This window comes from Protopterus annectens, chromosome 1.part2 (assembly GCF_019279795.1).
Source record: "Protopterus annectens isolate FY-2018-M chromosome 1.part2, PAN1.0, whole genome shotgun sequence".
Lineage (NCBI taxonomy): Eukaryota > Metazoa > Chordata > Ceratodontiformes > Protopteridae > Protopterus > Protopterus annectens.
Genome location: NC_056727.1, coordinates 180,663,067 through 180,685,312, shown reverse-complemented (window position 1 = coordinate 180,685,312; position 22,246 = coordinate 180,663,067). Strand labels below are relative to the sequence as shown.

Below are 22,246 nucleotides of genomic sequence, written 5' to 3'. Positions count from 1 at the left end.
CTTTAAATGCATCAGTTAGCAAACTTACAATACCTAAAAGCACTTTCTATAAATTAATGTGCAAAGTAGGGCAACAAAGCTACATCTGCTGAGACAGTCAATGTAACAAATTCCTTCTTGAAAAACGGCATCGTTGAACACTCACTAATATCCACAGTTCTCTTTTAAGTGTCAACTGTATCTCCTTACCTACATTTACAGTATCTAAACAAGCACACTCTTTTGAGATGCTGTTTGACATCCTGGCACTGTTCTGCAGTACAACAGACGCATAGCTTGCAGTTTTGATAAGGTAATATATGAAGAAAAACATAGGTTCATAGGTTGGTACTAGGCTATAGGCCCTAGGGCCTATGCAAGCCTAGCCATGGATATTTCTTCCCACAATATTTACTTCTCTGTACCCCTGTCTAGCAGGGCGAATGACATGATCCCCAGGGTGAATTTCTTATCTCCCATCCAATCATCAAGGATCCTTTTGAAGAGGGCCAATGATGCGCTCTGCTTGACATGTATGGGCAGTCTATTCCAGAGTATGGGGAGTCTCTGGGTCAGGAACCTATCCCTCCAGCATGTTTTGTTCATTGTGATGACAAGGTTTAGATCCCTGGAGCGTGTGGCTCTGAGGGATTGGGATTTCTTTAAGTGGAGCATGTCCAACAGCTCAGGGTTTGACATGGCCTTGTATGTTAAGCAGAGATCGCCGAGTAGACGATATGCCACAGAGTATAGCTGGAGTTTTTTTAGATGGTCAGCATATGGTATCTGCTTTAGGCCTGTGATTCTTTTAGTGAGGTATTTCTGTGGCCTTTCCAGCTGTTGCAGATGTCTTGTGAGGTACATACCAAACGGGGCATTATACTCTATAATGGGTCTAATGAGGGATGAGTACAGTGGGACAATAACTTCCTTTTTTCTGGATGAAAAGCCCTTAGTGATGTGGTGTGCCACATAGGATTTCCTGACTGTTGTGGTGCTGTGGTTATCGAAAGAGAGACCACAGTCCACCTGTGTCCCTAAGTCTCTCATCACACTTTCGATGTTTAGTGTCCTGCCACCTATGTGGTAATTCATGGGTACATGTTTTTTTCCAAAGGGGATAACTATACATTTCTTGGCATTAAGCTTGAGCCCATGGCTCTGGCACCAGGCATCTGTTTCTGTAAGGCCCTTTTGTAAAATATCCACATCATTTGGGGATTCATTAATGGCTCCCAGTTTGCAGTCATCTGCGAACTTTGTTAGCCAGAGTCCCTTAGTGTTGGCCTGTACTTCAGAGAAGTAGATGCCAAACAAGAGTGGTCCCAGGACTGAACCCTGAGGTACTCCACTTGTCTGGAGCTGGATTTGGAGTTGGCTACTTTTACAGTCTGGGTTCTGTCAGTAAGCCAGTTGGCAACCCATCGAGTGACGTATGGGTTTATGCCCAGCTTAGTAAGTTTATCTATGATTCCAGAGTGGGGGACGGTGTCGAAGGCCTTGGCGAGGTCCAGATAGGCTGTGTGGACCGCCTTACCCTCGTCCATAGCTCTGCAGACTGATTCGAAGAAGTTAATCAGATTCAGGAGACAAGATCGGCCCTTCACAAACTCAAACTGGGTGGGGTCCAGTGTTTGAAGGTTGCCAATGTCTTTATTTATAAGTTCCATGATAATGCATTCAATGCCCTTGCAGATCAGGATTGTAAGACTGATGGGACGGTAGTTCCCGTGATCCAGGGTGGATCCTCCCTTGTGGAGCGGGATAACTGTAGCTGTGCGCCACTCAGTGGGCACGAAGCCTGAGGTGAGGCTACGATTAAACATGACACTTAGGTGAGGTGTCAGTTCATTTTGTAGTTCATGTAGTACACAGCCTGGGATGTCATCTGGTCCCATGGATGCTGTATTCTTAGCTTTGGAGAGTGCGGTTTCTACCTGTGTGGCTGTGATTATCGGAATTTGGCAATCTTTTAGTATTGAGATGGCCCCTTTAGGGGGTGAGAGGGGGGTGAAGTTGCCGCTAAATTGATCTACCAGGATATTGGCAATATCCTTGGGATCAGTATATTTAATGCCATACTGTTGTAGCTCAGAGCAGATCTGGGCATTGACATTTAGATTCTTGACATAACTATAGAATGCCTTGTGGTTGTCTTTGCAATCTTTGGCAATTTTATTTTCATAACTAGCTTTTGAGGATTTTATGAGGGATCTCAGCATCTTACTAAGGCTGGTGAGGGAGTTTTTTGCATCCTGGGATTTTCCTCTTTTCTGCAACAGTTTCTTCCTTCTGTTGTATAGTTTGTTTATAGCAAGAGACCACCAGATTGGCTTCCTTTTTTTGGAGAAGAGCATCTTGGTTCTATTTGGGATGGCATGATTCATGCACGAGTGGATGTGCTCATACAGTGCCTTAGTGTAGGATTCTGCAGTCGAACTTCCATATCCCATCTGCGTGGGTGTTGTGAAGTTTGTCACTTCTGACTTCAGTAGCATAAAGTTGGCTTTGGAGAAGCTTTTTAAGGTTTCCTTACTGGGGGGGTGGGGGTGGGATGCGGATGTCAAGGGTGATTTGCTTATGGTCAGACCTGACCAATGAGGGGGTGACCACTGGTGTGGAGCATCTATCTCCCATGTTGGTAATGACCAGGTCTAGGATATTGGAGCCCCTGGTGGGACAATGGGATTAGTTGATCCAGAGCATTGGAATTTATGAATTCAAGAACCGCTGGGAAAAGGAGTTGGTACCCGAGTAGTTTTCCCAATTAATGGCAGGGTAGTTGAAATCACCCAGTATTAGGGTGTTTGGTTTTATCTTAATATTTTCCAGTATGTTTAGAAAGGTGTAGGGAGAATCTTGGGGCATGGTGGGGGATCTGTAGCAAGCTACAATTTGGATTGCAGTCTTACCTAGTGTTAGTTGCACCTGGAGAATTTCAGATGCATTGTTTTGGGCAACTAGCCTGGAGGTGTGAATATCCTTGGTGAATATGGACACTCCTCCACCTTTAGTGTTTTGGTCTTGGTTTTGTGGCCTAAAAGTGTGGTAAGAATTGTAGCCTGGTATTCCAGGGGTGCTCTCTGGAGCCTTGAACCAGGTCTCAGTTACTACACAGATATCGATGATCTCCATTTTTAGGAGTGCCTTGAGAGAGTGCATTTTGAGGTTTAGACTTCTAGCATTGAGTAGCATTACCTTCAGATTTTGCATGCTTGTATCTGTTACGGTGGTGGTTTTATCCTTTGAACCTTGCCTAAAAAAGGCACTATAGGGGTGGCAAGAGCTTTAGCCAGTAACCTGAATCCCAGAGGTGACATGTGCAGACCATCTCTGACAAAGCATCGTGGTTTGCTGATCATGTCTTCCCAGGCAGACAAAAACTGGATCCCCTTTGAATGACACCAGAAGCTTAGCCAATTGTTGAAGTCAATCATTTTGTCCTTCTATTGTGGTATCATTCTGGGCGAAGGCAGGATGCTACTCAGGGCTAGGGTCATACCTGCCTGGGTGACATGATCCAAGAGCTCTTCCATGTCTCTTTTCATGTAGTCCAGGGAGATATATCTCAAGTCATTCACTCCAGCATGGACAATGACAGAATCACATTTGTACTTATTGTGGAGTGACTTGAGTGCATGCTTTATGTGGCGGATCCTGGCACCTGACAGGCAGCTGACTGTAATTTTCTCCTTGTTCAGCCTGGTGAGTGGGATCAGTGTGCCTGACTATAGTCACCTATGACTAAAGTGTTGGGTACATTGTCTTGCCTTAGGGGCTGTTCTTGGGTGGCACACTGGTGTTGTGAGCTATGTGTCACTTTGGTTGTGACTGGTGTTTGTTTGCGTTTCGGCTTTGGAGGTCCTTGTTGCTTAGGCAGGTTAATGTTAAGGGCCTCCACATATGTGGGTTTAATGTTGCTATGTGTGGGTTCCACTGAATCGTTGATATTAGCTCATACATCCTAAAATTGTGTCTATAATATTTAAACTTTGATTTTATTATTCCAACATGCTTTCAGTGAAACTAACAGTTATATATGCAATAAATAAGAATGCAAGATAATACAGCTCGTCTTCTGAAGTCGTAATCTGGAAAAAAAAAGAACAATGGGGTCCGCAGACTCACAATAATTGCAAATGTTGAGTGAAAAGTTCACTGCTGAAGACTATTCATAACTTGTGGGAAATGAACTGCAGTTTGATGTCTTGACTATCCAGTGTGTGACTTCAGAGCTTTGTGTGCGTGTCCCTAGTACAATAATAAGGTATTAAGAGAAGTGCCGTCTGGTCTTCAAACCTTTTTTGGGTGAATTAGGTAGTCACCAACAATTGTGCTAATAAAGGCAGAGAAGCTGTCTGAAGGATACTCTTATCCAAAGAGAGCAAACTGAAGTTAGGAATGAAATAAGATTCTCTAAAGCTAGGGTTGGTAGTTTTCCAATAACAACACTGGAGCTATCAAAGAACTGGGCTAGGATGAAGGATACCTACACTGCAGCAGTGACCCTTCTGCTTGAACACCTGTGGTTATGGAGAGTATGGTCCTATAACTGTACCACACTCACCTCATTACAAGGATTCATTCATAATCCCATCAGTCTCCCTTTGCCTACTGTCTGACTTAACCAGACAGTGCTCTCTGGCTGAGTCTGAAAAAGATCTATGGGGCTCAGCACTCTACCCAGGTTAAATTAAAAAAATAGAAAGTACTAAAGCAGTATTATAGCTGACATGAGACCTGCAGTAACAGAGTGACAAAGCCTGCTCTACTCCTGGAAAGGATGCCCAGATTATAATGCCTAGAAAAGGTGTAAATGGAGAGCCAAGTAATTGCTTCAGATAAGCTTTGAACTAATGCATTCCAGAAAAAGCCAGCTGCAGTGTCTGCTCCCACTGCAAAATATGCCTGAACCTGTCCTTATTAGCTTTTTCCTAAGGTAATCATAATATAAAAAATGCAATCCACAAACTCCTTCAGAATGGGTTTATATGGGCACTGCTCTGTCCTATTTACCTAGCATGAAAGAAAGAAAAAAAAAAAACGCCTGGCCCATTTGTCTAAAATATTTAGTTCTCTCTGTGTATCTCAATTGTCTATGCAGATAATCAAGTATAACAGTTTCTTCCCTTTACTCAGGATATTTGGAAAGACAGGAAACTGATTGGTTAGAAAGTTAGTTCCAAGACTACCTTGGGCATAAAAGGAGAGCTAATCCCGAGGGTTACCTGTTATAGAAGTATGGGCCACTGTCTGATGCAAGGGATGATGTCTGAAGCTCTTTAAGAAACTTGCCAAGAACTGTGGCGGGAAGCTGGAGATATGTCCTGTACGCCTGAGTTTCTTAAAGTAGGGTGCCTAGATATGGACTTAGGAAGGTCCAGCTGGGAATTAGAGTGATATGGAATGGCAGCTTTACAGGTATTTGTGAAGTGGTGGCAGAACTGAATGGCTGTATCTACAGGATAAGGGGAATCAATGAGGGGATAGTATTTGGCTGTACTGCTTTACTAGAAGTAGTGAGACGACGACCTTTCAGAATTTTTTGTGCTAAATCAGTACACTTTTTGTTGTGATGTACTGTTTCCAACTGCTGTCATGTTGTCCTGTTGTAGCCTTTATCTAGGGGGTTTATGTGTGTAAGTTACTTTGCTTTCCTCCTTTGATATGGATTGGGAGTCAAGCAGTACATTAAAAAATGTGTTATTAAAGAATTATGTTGCTGTATTAAGATACAGGGACCATTGAGGTTCCAAGCTGACATACTTAAGAGTATTAATTAATTCACGTTTGTGTTCATCATAGGTTAGTTGGAGAAGTAGGTTTGATGCCAAGACTTCATTCCACTTGTTAATGAAGGCCACTGATGCAGTCAGATGAAGTGGCAGCTGTAGAGAAGTTATCTGTATGGGAGACTAGACTCCATTTAAGAATGCTTTGCTTCCCACTGGTTTAATTTATTTATTTATTTTACATTTGTTGACCGGGCTAGTCTGACTGGATACATGTCCATTTTCAGTAGAGGCCCGGGGAGATAAGCTCCAAGACAGATAAATGAAAAACTTAGTAATCAATACACAAAATAAGACTAAATAAAAATATTCATAGTAAACAAGCAGATTCCAGGTACAAGAGAAAAATAACAGAAAAAAAATGACTAAATAGCAGCATTCATTGTAAACAAAGCAAATTACAGGTTACAACATAAAATTCTGTGAGAACAAAAACAACTTGCATACAGTGCAAAAATGCTTATACTATACAATATGCAGGTATAATCCATAAAAAGAAAGACTAAGGTCAAAAGAGAAGACAGGTTAATTATATACAAATAAAAAAATAAAAAAATATATTCTTCAGTAGGAAGTATTGAGAGAGACTGGGCACAGTGTAGTTTAGGAGGAAATCTATATTGATAGGTAAAAGAATATGTACTAGTTCATGAGTAGTCTGGGATAGGCAGAGCTAAGTTTAATCTGATGGATAGATGCCTAGTCAGGTTTAGTACAGGGGCACAACCAGTGTGTTCTAAGGTAAAGTTTCAGTCTATTTTTGAAGAGTGATAGAGAGGGAAGAGAGGAAAGGTCACTGGGGAAAAGATTCCATGTTTTTCCAACAGCATTAGAGAAGAGAGATTCACCAGCCTTGTTATTAGGTTTAGAGGTATGTAGAGGATTTTTGTGAGAGGAATGTAGTGATTTCAGATTTGTATATGGAGTGATGAGGGTAGATAGAATAGGAGTACTGGAAGGTTTATAAAGAGTTTTATGGGCAATGGTTAGTTGATGGAATTTAATCACATTTTGTAGTTCAAGTTGCTTTATATTTATGCAATGGTGGGTTCTGTAAGGGTTTCCTGTTGCAAATCTAGCGATGTTATTGTAGGAAGTTTCCAGTTTGCTGAGGTTATTTTTAGAAAGGTTAGTAAAAAATAGGTTAGGCATAGAGGAGAGTAGAGATTAGATGAGTGTGAGCTATGGTTGTTCTAGCTGTGGGGGAAAGGTAAGGTTTAATCTTATAGAGGGAGCCATGTTTTTTGTTGACAGTTTTTATTGTATTGTTGATATGGATGTCAAAGTTCAGATTATCAATGGTGATGCCCAATAGTTTGGTGGTTGGGTCGGGTGATAATGGTACCATTAGTGGATGTAACTGAGAAATCACGTGGAGAGGACTTGTGAGTCGGATTAAAGAGGAGGAGTTTAGTTTTTTTGGGGTTCAAAAGAAGGCAACGCTGTGCAAACTATTGTTCAATTGTGTTAAATGCCTTCTGGGTAAGAGATAGAAGTTCAGATGTGGATTTGGCTGAGCATATAAGTGTGGAGTCATCAGCATATTGTATGCATGTGGCTTGGGGGATGGCTAGATGAAGGTCATTAATAAATATTGAGAAGAGGAGAGGTCCTAGTATGGACCCTTGAGGTATACCTAGGGTAACTGGTTGGAGGGTAGAAAGAGTCTTATGCCAAATTACTGCCGGTTGTCTTTTATCTAGGTTGGACTGGAACCATTTCATGGAAGGTGCATCTAATGATAGGGATTAGAGTATGTTGATGAGAATCTGATGATTGACCATGTCAAATGCTTTGGACAGGTCAATGAATAGTGCTGAAGAAAGGTTATTAAGGTTATGTTTTTTGTTTATGCAAACTGTAAAGGAAAGGAGGGCAGTGGTAGTGCTGTGCGAGGGTCTGAAACCATGTTGCCAGCTGGAAAGTAAGTTATTTTGGGTTAAGTGGTCAAGTAATTGCCTATGGATACATTTCTCCATGATCTTTGTCAAGAGTGAAAGAAGGGCAATAGGGGGGTAGTTGGAGAGCTCACTGGAGTGTCCACCTTTATGGAGGGGGATATGAGAGACTTTCCATAAGCTAGGTATGTGACCTTCGGTAATAACCCTATTGATCAGAATGGAAATAGGATAAGCTATAGCTTTGGCTGATAGCTGTAGAAAGCAGGTAGTTGATCTGCTGAGGGAGAGCATGGTTTTAGTTTTTGTATGAGGGTAAGAATGTATGTAGTTGGGACATGTGAATACACATACAGTAATGTTTAATCAGTACAGGTGGTTACTGTACAACTGGCGAAAACTGAAGAGTAGAGCACAGGGTTGAAGGGACATCAGAAGAGAAATCTCATTATATACTGAAGTCACCAAATGGTACAATTTAATTCTTGATGTTGGTGATGAATTAGCAGAGAGTCTGCTCTGTAGTGCTTCTGGGAGGATCGAGGGAAGCATACATTCCAATGTGATATGCCTGGATGAGTTACTACACAGGGAAATTAACACAATATACTGAGGCAGTATCTAGTAACTAGGTGGTGTGAACACTATATGACATCTTAGGATTAACTATGAAATCAGCTCCACCTACTCATATGCAAGTTTTAAAACTTCTAAAAATATTACAGTCATTAAGGCCTTATCTGTTTTGCACAGATGTAGCTTTACCCAAGATTAATATCAGTCAAGAACTCTGGGCTTACAGAGCTAAATCCAGGGATGAAATAAGGGTAATATCTTGCATAAACTATAAGCATTTATGTGTGCAGCTTTTAAGAACTGGGGACATGACCACTCAGGAGAAATGGAACCGAATAATATGGTGTTGCCTGACAGGAGGTCCTGGATTTGGGTTAATTCCTTCAGCTTGTAGCATAAGGTACTATAAACCTTTCCATAAAGATGTTGTGGTAGCTTAATGAGAATGCCTACACTGGATTAAAGAGTTCGGGAAGTATGAAGTAAATTTAGGCAGTCAGCATACAATTCAGGATCTAAAGTGGATGAAGACATGGGTAAGGTGAAGGAATGAATCGAAAAAACTTTGAAAGAGAATGTATAGATATAAGGGACGCTTGCTCTGGAGTGAGCATGGTATGCAAGGGGGCTGTGGTGCTAGCTTGTTAGTATTCTTATGGCCATCAGTAGTAGAGACTTTAACCCATTACTGTATGTGTATTCAGCATGACCAGGTCAGGTACAGATGCTAACAGGATAAGAAAGATCACTGTGAAACAGTTAGATGGTTATGAATAAGGCTAGTAGGAATAATTAGCACAAGCAGGGCTGCCTTATAATTCAGCTATAATGGTAGGTGGTCATTATATACAGTGGATATAAAAAGTGTACACACTCCTGTTAAAATGCCAGGGTTTTGTGATATAAAAACTGAGACCACAATAAATCATTTCAAAACGTTTCCCACCTTTAATGTGACCTATAACTTGTATAATTCAATTGAAAAACAGACAAATCTGTTAGGGGAATAAATATAAAAAATAAAACATGTACAATAAGCTGGTTGCATAAGTGTGCACACCCTTAAACTAATACTTTGTTGAAGCACCTTTTGATTTAATTACAGCATTCAGTCTTCTTGGATACACACCTGCCCATCCATTAAAGAGACTCTGATTAATCCCAAATAAAGTTCAGCTGTCCTAGTAGAATCTCCCTGACATTTACTCAGTTGCCTGCTACAGCAAAAGCCATGGTTAGCAGACAGCTTATAAAGCATCAAAGGGATCGCACTGTTGAAAGGTATCAGTCAGGAGAAGGGTACAAAAAACTTTGCACAGCATTGGATATACCATGGAACACAGTGAAGACAGTCATCAAAAAGTGGAGAAAATATGGGACAACAGTGACATTGCAAAGAACTGGACGTCCCTCCAAAACTGATGAAAAGACGAGAAGAAAACTGGTCAGGGAGGCTGCCAACAGACCTACAACAACACTGAAGGAACTGCAGAAATTTCTGGCAAGTACTGGTTGTGTACTACATGTTAGAACAATCTCTCGTATTCTCCATCTGTCTGGGCCATGGGGTAGGGCTGCAAGCTGGAAGCCTTTTCCTACACAGAAAAACATCCAGGTCCGGCTAAAATTTGCAAAACAATACATCAAGTCTCCCAAAGGCATGTGGGAAAATGTGCTATGGTCTGACTAGATCAAGGTTGAACTTTCTGGCCACAATTCTAAAAGGTACATTTGACCCAAAAACACTTTGAATTAGGAAAAGAACACCATCCTCACTGTAAAGCATGGTGGTGGCAGTATCATGCTTTGCTGTTGCTTTTCTTCATCTGGAACTGAGGCTTTGGTCAAGGTGGAGGGAATTCTGAATAGTTCCAAGTATCAGTCACTTTTGCCCCCAAACCTTCAGGTGTCTGCTAGAAAGCTGAAGATGAAGAGGAATTTCACCTTTCAGCAAAACAATGACCCAAAGCATACATCCAAATCAACAAAAGAATGTCTTCACTAGAAGAAAAATAAAAGTTTTGGAAAAGCCCAGTCAGAGCCCAGACCTAAATCCAATAGAAAATCTGTTGGGTGACCTGAAGAGGACTGTGCACAAGAGATGCCCTCACAATCTTACAGATTTGAGCGCTTTTACAAGAAAGAGTGGGCAAATATTGCCAAGTCAAGATGTGCCATGCTGATAAACTCCTACCCAAGAAGACTGAATGCTGTAATAAATCAAAAGGTGCTTTATCAAAGTATTAGTTTAAGGGTGTGCACACTTATGCAAAAAGCTTACTGTACATTTTTTATTTTTTTATATTTTTCCCATAATAGATTTGTTTGTTTTTTCAATTGAATTGTACAGGTTATAGGTCACATTAAAGGTGGGAAAAGTTTTGAAATGATTTATTGTGGGCTCATTTTTTTATATCACAAAAACCTGGCATTTTAAAAGGGGTGTGTATACTTTTTATATCCACTGTAGCTAAGCTGAGAAGAGAGGTGCACAGAAGTTTGTAAGGCTGGAGTATTGTTAGGTTAGAACTATGCATATACAATGTATCAGGGCAGAGGTTGGAGGGTACCTATAGAATATTGCTGGTATAGGATACACAGACAGTTTACGAAGCAACTGATTGCCAGCTGGTGTGGTAAGTTGGAGTCACATGGATGGTTAAATGGGATGGTCATGTGGCAATAGCCAGGTATACAAAAAGCCATTTATGGAATGTGTGGGACAGAGCAAGGAGAAAATAAGGGACATTCCAAACTGAATGATTCTGTGTGACTTTAGAGACATGAAAAACTTAACTTCTACCTTGCCACATGCAGTATATAGCTCTCTAATGAAACATCAGTACTAGAAAGGCAGAATGCTGACAAGCCAAAAAAAAAAAAAAGACCAAAAACACAGGAGAACTGCAAATCTCAAAAATCGCTCTTCTCCTTAAACTTTCTTTTTGCAGGGGCGCCAAGCCTCCCCTGTTACATCTCCCTTGCTCTCAATACCCCTAAACCTATATATACCAACTCAGAGATCACTGTACTTCAGAGAAAAGGGAATATTCTAAGAAATGGCATCTTGGACTAAGTATATACAAGTCCGATCTTTCAGCCATTCAGTCTCCATATTTCGGGACTCGTTTTAGCGGGTCCTGACATTTCAAATGGTTAGTGCAGTATACTGATGACAAATTAGAACTTATAAATATTAACAAGATGCATATGGCTGGGTTTCTACAAATAAATGTATGTGATTATGGGGAACAATATGGCTGTGACATTCATATTACCATGGACCTGTACAGGCTTGAGAGATAACCAGTACATCTGCAACAAACTGTGTATGCTGGAGGTGAGAGATGGGTCACAGATTTGAGGGTGCACTAACAACTGTAAGCCTTAAGGTAGCTTCAGGTTAGAAAGATTAACGTCATTATCGTAAACACTTGTCATGAACTGGGAAAAGACTACACAAAACAATTCAAAAACTGAGAAATTGGAAGCTTTGTTATATATATATGGATATAGATATCAACATACAACTAAGTAAAAATATTTTAGTCCCTTTAGTTTTATACACAGATCAGACATATTTTTATTAACCAGAGGGGAAATTGTGGATAGCAATTAATAAAGTGTTGAATGAATTTATGTGGGCGGTCTAGAGGGTAAGAGTCAACAGGGATAGGTTGATCCTTCCAACAGAAAAAGGTAGGTTGGGATTACCCGATTTGAAGGGGTATTCCTAAACTACACAGTTAAGGCTCCTATACATAGCACAAGCAGAAAGCTATAATTCAAAGTGGAAAGGGATGATGATAATGTACCAGGGGGGAACCTCAGGAAACAAGGAGAAAGTGGGATTTTGGATGCAGATCCTTAAGGAGAATAACAATAAATGTACAGAATATTATATTCATAAAATAGCAGAAAGCATTGTAAAAAGTATACGGGGATGGAGAAAGATTTTGATGATATGGATGACTGCCAATTAGGGGTGCAGAGAACAGGCAAGAGGTGCTGGAATTTACTGGAGAAAACTGGCAAAGGAACCAAGGTACTGGGAGCAAATAATTAGACAGGGAAAGGTAACAAAATGTGAAGAAGCCAAGAATTCATTTGTACCGCAGGCTAGAGACTGAATTCCATATCAAGGATTGATATAACAGTATAGACAAAGAGAAATAAATAGGGGGGTCCTAAGCGAAAGACCAGCACTGGTAGAGTTTTAGTAGAATCTAGAATAGAAGCTGTTGTTAGAAAAGGGATAATTAGTATGGCATATAAAATATTGAATGATAACTATAGGAATCAATCAGAGGAGGTTAGAAACGATTGGAAAGAGAGATTGGATAAGCAATTCATAAAGAAACAACGGGAAAAATATGTATTGCTCCCAAATATGCAACAAAGTCTAGAAAATTTAGGATCTTTGCTGGGAAGTGTTTGCATAGGTATTTTTATACCCCAAGCAGACTCCAAAGAATTTTTCCTCAGGTATATTGTAAACATTGGAGGTGTGATCGGAAGAAAGAGGCAATTAGGAACATATTTTTTGGGAGTGTAATGAGTTGCCAGACTGCAGACTACTCTAACAGAAATACTGGGTGAGCAAATTGGTGTCACTAAGGAAATGATTCTTTGAGCTATAATACAGAATCAAAATTACTTAGACAAAGCAAGGCCTTGCAAAGTTTAATTCTTGTAGCCGCCAGAAAATCATTAGAAAATGGAAATTAAAGCCTAAACCAACTGTACTATAAGTAGTGAATACAGTAAGAGATAAAACAACTAGAAATAGGATCTTTAGAAAAGGGTAGGAGCAAATTACAAAGAAAAAATGGGAATTGTAGGAACAATATGTGCAGAATAATGTTTTGGAGGAGGAATGAGGTTTAAGGGAAGGCAGGAACTGAATGAACACTAATGTTTAACTGATGATGATTTATAGATTATAAGTGATGTATGATGTTTGCAACTGAAAATATGTCAATATGGTTTGTTTGCATTTACATAAATGTATGAATGCTTATCCATACATACATACATACAAATGTTTCAAGCACGGGCATTAAAGCCCTTCTAGCTTGCCAATATGCCAAAATACTTGTTCCCATAATAAATGTCCAGACTGTTCTTAAAAATATCTAAACTAATACTTGCTTTAATGTAATTTGGTAGTCTGTTCCCAGCATCAGCTACTCTGTCAGAGAACCAATTAGTACACTTCTCATTCCTACAGAATCTTCTACATAGGTTATCTGAAGATTCTCTAGCACTTTTTGATAACCCCAAACATTCCCAGAGGTAGTTATCCCTAAATGCCCTATATACCTGAAAAAGATCTCCTCTTAAATATCTGCAAGAGACATTGTACAAGTTCAGATAGTTTAGTCTTTCATAATAACTTAGATTTTCACATCCATGGATGCCCTCAGTATATTTCCCCTGTACTCTTTCCAGTTTATTCATGCTTGTTTTCCTATAGGGTTTCCATATTGTTATTCCATACTCAAGTTTGGGTCTAATGTTAACTAACAAACAATGACTTCATCATTTCTGATTTCCTACACTTCTATTAATCTTTTTATACAACCTATAGTTCTGTAACTATCATTAGCCAATTGGTTGATATGATTAGAAAAACTCATAGCTGAATCTACCCATATACCCAGATTCTTAAACGAGTCTACAGTTTCAATCACTGTGTGCTGTATTAAATATTCACCTTTCAGTTTATGTCTCCTAAATCTCATATGCTTAGTTATTGATGTATTTATCAACATATTATTCTCCTGTGCCCAAATGGTCAATTTAGTCAAATTATTTTGCAGACGTGCCTTATCTGTAACACTTGTAATCAGTTTACTCAATTTCAGGTCATCAGCATATAGACTATAGAACACCTCAGATGAAAAAGTAAGGTCTGAAAGATGCAATCTAAACTAGTAAGGGCTAGTACAGAGCCCAGTGGGACACCTTGACTGTAACCAAGGATTTCACCTGTCCAGTTGGTGTGCGATACTTGCCATGTCCTATTTGTAAGCCATGCAGCTAGCCATCTTATCAACTGTACATCAATACCTAGTTGTACTAATTTATTGATCAGTGTTTTGTGCATGACCCTGTCATATGCTGAAGTTAAATCTATAAAAATCACAGCACAATTTTTCATTCATAGCTGTTATTATATTGTTATAGAACATCATGTTACAGATGGTAATATATTTATTTTCAACATATACATGCTGATATATGGTTTCAAGTCCCAACCTATCCAGTTCTGACAACTTATCCAGTATTACCTTCTCCGTTATTTTTCCACAACATGAAAGTAGACTTAAGGGTCTTTATGATTCTGGATTTGTCCTACTCCCCTTTCCCTTAAAGACAGGTCTAATTAGTGCATGTCTCCAATCTTGAGGAATCTCCCCATATTTATATGACCTAGTGAATAATAGATGTAATGGCAGTATAAGTTCTTGCTCAAGTGTTCTCAGGTTATTGTTACTTATTCCATCTCCTCCCTGCACTTTGTTTGGATCCAATTTGCACAGTTCTTTTTCAATATAATCTGATTTGATTCCAGTATCTGGGGTTACCTGGTTGTCACTAGAACAACTTACCACCCCTTTTGTGGAGCCAAACTGTTTTGCATTAGATTTTGTAAATATATCTATAATCTGTTGTGTCTGAGAATAAATGTTAGAATCTGCACACAGTTTATCAATTTGTGTATCTTTACTCCTTCCACATCTTATGTATCTATAAAAAGGTTTCCTATTATGCTCAATATCTTTATATAAATATTCTTCAAATTTTTCTTGATCTTGTCTAACACTATGCTTAATCTGTTTGTCCAGCTCGTTTATTTCAGTTTTCAAAGTTTTAGTTCGACCTCTCTTCCATTTCTTATTTTTTGTCTCTCACCTTAATCAGGTATCTTGTTCTTATAGAAATATACCCCCTGATGCTGCGTGCCTAGATCCTGATGTTAAACATTTTTTTGACTTTTTGCACTCAAACAATTTCTCTTTCAAAACTTTCCACATTCCATCTGCAGTTTTTCCACTGAACACCTCACTCCAGTTAGTTTTATATAGTAACAGTTTTGCTTCCCTATAATCTGTAATTAACCTTTTGTACATTGGCTTAGATTTCAGTTTGGCAGAATTATCTGGCAACAAATTAACCTTATGTCCCCATGATCACTGCACATCAATGGTGGTAAAACTTGACTTGAAGTTAGAGTAATTTCTTTGGGAACACAAACAATATCTAGTATATTCTTTCCCCTGATAGTTTTTTTTTTACAATCTGAAGCATTATTTGTTCCTGCATATGCTCTGTGAATAATTTCTTTACTAATGTTGTTGAATCAATATTATTCCAGTCTGTTTCTGGTAAATGTAAGTCCCCATCTATTATTATTCTTCCCTTCTGTGTTTCATGCAAGAAATGTATGAATTCTTCTAGGTCATCTGCACTTGACTTTGGTGGTCTGTACACTCCAACAATTGTTATATGTTCCAGGGTTGTCTTTATTGTCACAGTTACACAGTCTATAGTACTGGTGTTATCACTGAACAAGTAATCACAAGTCTCATAGTTATCTTTAATCCCTATCATAACACCTCCACCTGATTTTTTGTTAGAATGTCTGTTACAGTAAAAACATTTATACTCTGAAAGAACTGGTTTCCAGTCATTGTTCTTTAACCATGTTTCACAAACTATAACAACATCAATCCTGTGGGAATGTAGCAAATTTTCTAATAAAAAAACTTTATTATTAATGCTCCTAGCATTAACAACCATCAGAGATGCATCAAATGTTATCTGTGAACTGTTACATTTTTGACCTGGCAAAAATTATGGCTAGTGTTTGTCAAATATTGCAAAATATCTGCTGCAAAAATTCTCTTCCCTGATCTAGACAAATGCACATCATCCTGTCTGAACACATGTGCCAAAAAGCAGGCTTGGATGCTCTACACATTTCCATTTTTTAAAACAGGACATTTTTTCCATGTAGGTGTTTATTTCATTCACAGTGACCTGACTATCCTTTCTATAGGTGATTTGTGAAAAATATGTCCTAACACCAGTACAAGCTATACTATCCAGGAGGGCTGTCAGTTCCCGACTAACAGTCAGAGAATCTTTGTTGGTGACATCATTTGTACCAACATGAATAAAGACAGATCCATACTTCCTTACATTAAGTCGTTCCAAGGCTTGTTTCACATCTTCTATTTTTGCTGCTGGCAAGCATAACACTACTTGATGTTCATTATAATCTCTGCAAATATAAATATCAGTTCCTCTAATAACTGAATCTCCAATTACAAGAATATCTTTGCTGACCATCTCTAAAGAATCTTTAGCTTCTAATACTGTCATTTCTGCTCTATCAATTGTTACGAAGGATAGATCTTTATCACTATTAGCCTTATTAATTCCACTGTTTTCATTGCGTATTAAATTCTCATCCAGCTGGCATTGTAAATCCACAGCTCGAGCCATATAGTCAACATCTTTCTCTTCTTTTTTCTTACAGTAACATTCTTCAGTCCTTTCACATTCAGTTTTGATTTCTTCCTTTACACCTGCCCCTTGCCTCTTTTTTCTACCTTTTTCCATTGGAAAGGTGATGCCTTTTTCTGTAGACTGAGGGTTTATATCATAAGTGATAATTTAATTAAAGCTGTTTCTTCTTTAAAAAAAAAAAACAAACAAAAAAACACACTTGGCACCAACTCCTGCAGTAAGCACACATGGAATCAGTGTGCTTAGTTTAAACTAATAAATCTGTTGTGAAGTAACTAATGGTGCATATATGACCCTGGATTTATGTACACATTCAAAGTGTACATTCAGCATTTGTAATAAGACACTAATCAGAGGGGCAGTGAGGGGGAATCACTTCTGCACTACAGTGGTAAACAAGTGGCCACAAATGGTAAGCATGCTGAAGATTAATACAGGGGCAGACAGTCTGTGTGTATAGGATACCCTGTAAGAAACAGAAATACACCTTAACAGCATGTAATTTCTTAGCCAAACAAGTTCAATGCACTTCATAAGAATCAAGTCTTAGTTATGACAAAAACTTCATAAATCCATTGACACACACACACACACACACACACACACACACACACACACACACACACACACACACACACAGAGACATATACATATTTGTATATGCTTTTCCCTCTGTGCAGGTCAATTAGCCTACAAAGTTCTTAAGCCCATACATTCCTCCTGTTACACTGTCCTTGCAGAGACCATGGGGGAAGGGGGTCTGGCAAGGAAGGGGCCATCATACAGGCACAATGGACACTGTAAAATCCCTTTGCCCGAGTCCTCCCTTCAGCATGATGAAAATACAATAATAGCTTGAGGTTCTGATTTCACCTCTCAGACTAGGATCTTCTGTTTTTAAAATAGGACCCTAACAATCCTCAGGCTGTAAAATTAACTGGTAGGCTGAAGATATGGTCGTCCTAGGCTTCTTTCCCAAAAATATAAAAAGGTAGTTCTTCACAATGGTCAACATTCTCCTGGACTAAATTCTAAGGATATCCAAGGAGGGAGAGAGTCCCTGGAAGAATATGACAGGGGGTCAGTCATCTGTGAATGCATGGGAACTGGAATCTGGCTGGGAGAGAGCAGATCATTTTATGGATGCACTGAAAAATCTGAATCACTTGAAGGAGACACTGAAGCCATGGACTGGAAAGGTTATTTTTATCTGAGTCCACTGCCCTCAGATACTGGAAGGACTAACAGTTTGCACACTTCTTCAGAAGAGGTCTCTCCCTTAGAAACAGGGGCAGCTACCTACTGTCTAAACTTCCAATCTTTTTTTTTTTTTTTTTTGTGTTCCAAGAAGGTCATTCCTGAGTACATTTGACACCTAATTAAATTTTAATTCTGACACCATGTAATACATGTACTCAGTCAAATCTAAAACTAGTCAAGACAATCAAATGAAAAGGTGCTAGATAGGATGTGTATTCAACAAGATCCTTTACTAAATTGCACTGATGAAGAAACCACCAAGCACATGGACCAGACTACTGGTAATTCCCTCTGCTGATACAGCTACTGCACCATATACACCATATCCATGTTCACATATGCTATGGATTATACTATTTGCTCAGTCAACGATATGATACAGACACAAAGTAAGCACTGCAGCCAGTATAATTTGTACAGTTACTTTACAAAAAAGCAGTACTGATTTTGCTAGATAAAAATGTCTGATGTACCTACCATAATTTACTTATCAATGTAATAGTGTAGACAAGGAACATGGATTTTATGGCTTTCAAAAGCTTGGTAAAGGAATTTGATGCATGTGGCACACAGTGTACTGGCATCTCAGCAATGCAGTAGACCTATTTCATTTCATTCTATACCAGTATGATGGTACAGTGTTCACTTTGTCAGGTAGGGCACAGACAGGTGTCATATGCATCGTCCATGTTCTCCATACTGTCCTGAGGTTGAGGGGACTGACTGCAGATCTGTGTGCTGTTTTTGCTGTAGCCTATGGCAGAAAACTACACTCTGCAATATACTATACACCAGAACAATGCAACTGACATTGCTACTACATTGAACTACTTGAGGTAGCCAAACAATTAATCTATTGTTACAGGCGTACAAAGAAATATTCCACAATTATCTATGCACTAGAATAGGCTTAGCTGTATATCTTTTCCTCTGCTGTTGTTTTCAGGTGTCTAACTGGTACCACCAGCCATGCAAAAAGGAAATATTCAGTACCACATGAAAGTGGGGAAGACATACTAACATTATCTGCTGCCCTCTGTATGGCCATGCAGTTATTGCTGTTGATCCTACGTAACATTTGTATTAGTGATGAAAACTTACCAACGGAGTACTTATTACAAGGCCATTACTCACAGGATCATAGCTGATGCCAACTCAGACTGCGTGGTTCTTATGTGTATAACTGATGACAAAAAGTTAAATAAAAATACTGTCTACTCTGCTAGAAACCTCCATGGCAGTTTCAGGGAAATATATAAACTTGAGCATGTCTTCTAAAATAATAGCTTGGAAGGTGTTAAACCTCTAGGATATCGAGAGCTTTTATACTCCGCACTGTGTCACAAAGTGGTCTCTTGAAAGTGTCTATGGACAGGATGCACACCACAACGTACTCATTCATTTCAAGATGGATTTATACCAATTTTGGGATGACATGCATGGCTTACAGAAGTCACATACCACGCTCATGTCTCTTATGAACTTTATACCTGTCCTGGCTTTACTGGAGATTTAGGACTTGCAGACAGTTATGGCCTTGATTTGTTGTGGTACACTCCTTTGCACTTGCCTTCATCTCATTTGCTGTGGTTCAGGCAAGACTGCAGCATGCAACAACAAAAGGCAAAGCAAAACAGCTTGGTGTAATTCTATGCAATGCACGCAGCATGCGCTACTAACACAGATGGCCTTTTGTGGAATGGTACTACTTGCTCATTTTTTATAAGACAATTGGATCTATGACATCACTTTGTTATGACACAGAAAACATTTTTGCAGTGTTCTGATGAGTGCAATGTTTTTTTTTTTTTGTTATAAAGTAGCAGCTTTTTGAGTCTAGTCAACCCACTACCAAGGCAGAAACTGTGCTTTGTTTCGACTGATTTACTGGTACTTAAGTACTGGAAACAGACTACATGTCTGATGGCTAGATTTTATAGGAAACTTTGGATATCCTTTCAAGAACTAGCTTGCACACTGCTTACCATAAAAATAGTCCCAAACTGTTTTCTAGCAGGAAACTCACTTAAATTCTTGAATGCAGTGCAGGCAGATGACCTAAAATATGTTTATTCTGGATATCTTTCTCCATGTATACTGCAAAAAAAAATTTATATTCATCTATCAACAGCCATTTTTTTTTTTTGACTGCTGATAGATCAAATACAATTATGCAGAAGCATGTTTTGGCAATTTACAAAAACAATTTTTGCAGGTGGGAAAGTGTCCCTGCATCCTCAATGCAGGGGGAAAGCTTCCTACACTCCCTCAAAACTATACAGACCTACCCAAAGGTCACACAATAGTGGATAAAAGGGGAAATGCCACTGCCACTGAAAGGTGTTTTGGCATAATTTTTTCAAACTATAAACAGTCAAAGAAACGGCTACTGATAGACTGAATGACAACCGCTCAAGCAACACTAAACACAAGCATGCAACAGACACACACACACACACACATACACACACACACACACACACACACACACACACACACACACACACACACGTATATATGTATATGTATAAATGGATCCCTATCAGATGATCAAGTTTTCAGAAACTCGAAATTCATATGGTTGTGACCATATGATGGAGTTTCCCGAAAACTCTAAGGTTTTGAATGGAGATTGAGGTACAGTGCGGAATGGGTAATTTACCCTTTTCCTCACTGTAGTGTGATCTCAGAGTTGGTATATTTAATTTACAAGGGGTGTGGAGGTACGGGTGGGGGCTTGCCCCCCAATGTAAAAAAAAGTTAGATTTTTGTAATTTTTTTAGGCGCGGGTGTTCGAGTTTTCAGAAACTCGATCATATGGTCACAACCATGTGAATTTCAAGTTTCTGAAAACTCGATAATCTGATAGGGATACATATATGGGAACACTTCACAATGCCGAAATCCTGAAAGATCGAATTTCATATGGCTGAGACCATATGACTGAACTTTCAGAATCCCGACATTGTGAATGGAGATCAGCATACAGCGCGGAATGGGAGACTTCCCTTTTCCTCACCGTAGTGAGATCTTGGGAGTTGGAAAATTTAAGTAGCGGGGGGTGAACATTTAAATTGTTTTTTTTTTTTTTTTGGATTTGTTTCGGAATTTCGATATTCCAAAACATTGGTCATATGGTCTCGATCATATGAAATTCAATGTTTTGGAATTTCGAGATTCTGAAGTGAATCCACATATATACATACATATTTATATATAGACACACACAAGCATGCAAATACAACATTAAAACCCAAACAACTTTTTTTGTGGGAGCACAGTCCTTGATCATCACACCCAATGTATAGCTTGGGACAACCATGTCTCCCTTTCATTACTCTAACCCAATCACACTGAAGAAAGGACATTATGTGTCTCAGTATTTTGTTGTTGTTCATTGGGGCTTCAGTGAGCCCACTGACTGATGCCATAGTCTCAATAACTCTGTTAGTTTAAAGGAATGAATATAAAGTGCATATGCCTTTAGTCTAAGATAATTTAAGTCTAGTAAGTATTATAGTGTAAGACACAACCATCTATAGTCTTCTACTGAAAGTCTATAAAAATGAAGGCAGACAGTCAAGAAGACAGCATTGAACTCGGCTCCATGGCATAGAAGGATGGAGCAGGCAGGGGTTGGGAATGAGCATCTCATGTCATCGTGCCCATCCAAGTGGTAGGGACTGGGGATCTGGGCGCAATCAAAGCATGCCTTGCTGAAGACTGGGACATGTCGCTCTGGTTGCAGGCACAGAGTCAAATCGAAATTCTGCCAGGACCCTACCGGTATCAAGAACAAAAGTAACTTCGCAGTATTCCATAATATGCATCAAAATAGTGTCTGAATGCTTCAGATCTTTAACTGATTAAACAGGTAAATCTCAGTCCTGACAGCAGCATTCCAAGTCTACAGTGTGCATTCCATCCAATGAGGTACAATCTGGAAATGTCGCCATCAGCCTTATGGTTTGTAACCTTGAAGAGAGATCTTGAAAAGCACCCTTAAAGATAATCAAACTTGTAGGTGCCGTAACAATAACTTGAGCAAAGAGTACCATCACAGATTGTATGGTTGCCTACAAAAAACCTGTACAAGCAGAGGTACAGCCAGTGGCTGATCATAACACAGATGACTGAGGCAGCTGCCCAGTGTCCACAGCTCCACAGGGCCCATGACCAATCATTCATGTCCCAAGTGTACCA

General features: G+C 39.2%; 1 protein-coding gene across 1 annotated transcript in view; it reads right to left on the bottom strand.

Moving 5' to 3' along the window:
• VASH2 (vasohibin 2) overlaps positions 1-22,246 on the bottom strand; it is a 1,568,646-nt gene that overhangs the window by 421,308 nt on the left and 1,125,092 nt on the right. The window lies entirely within an intron of this gene.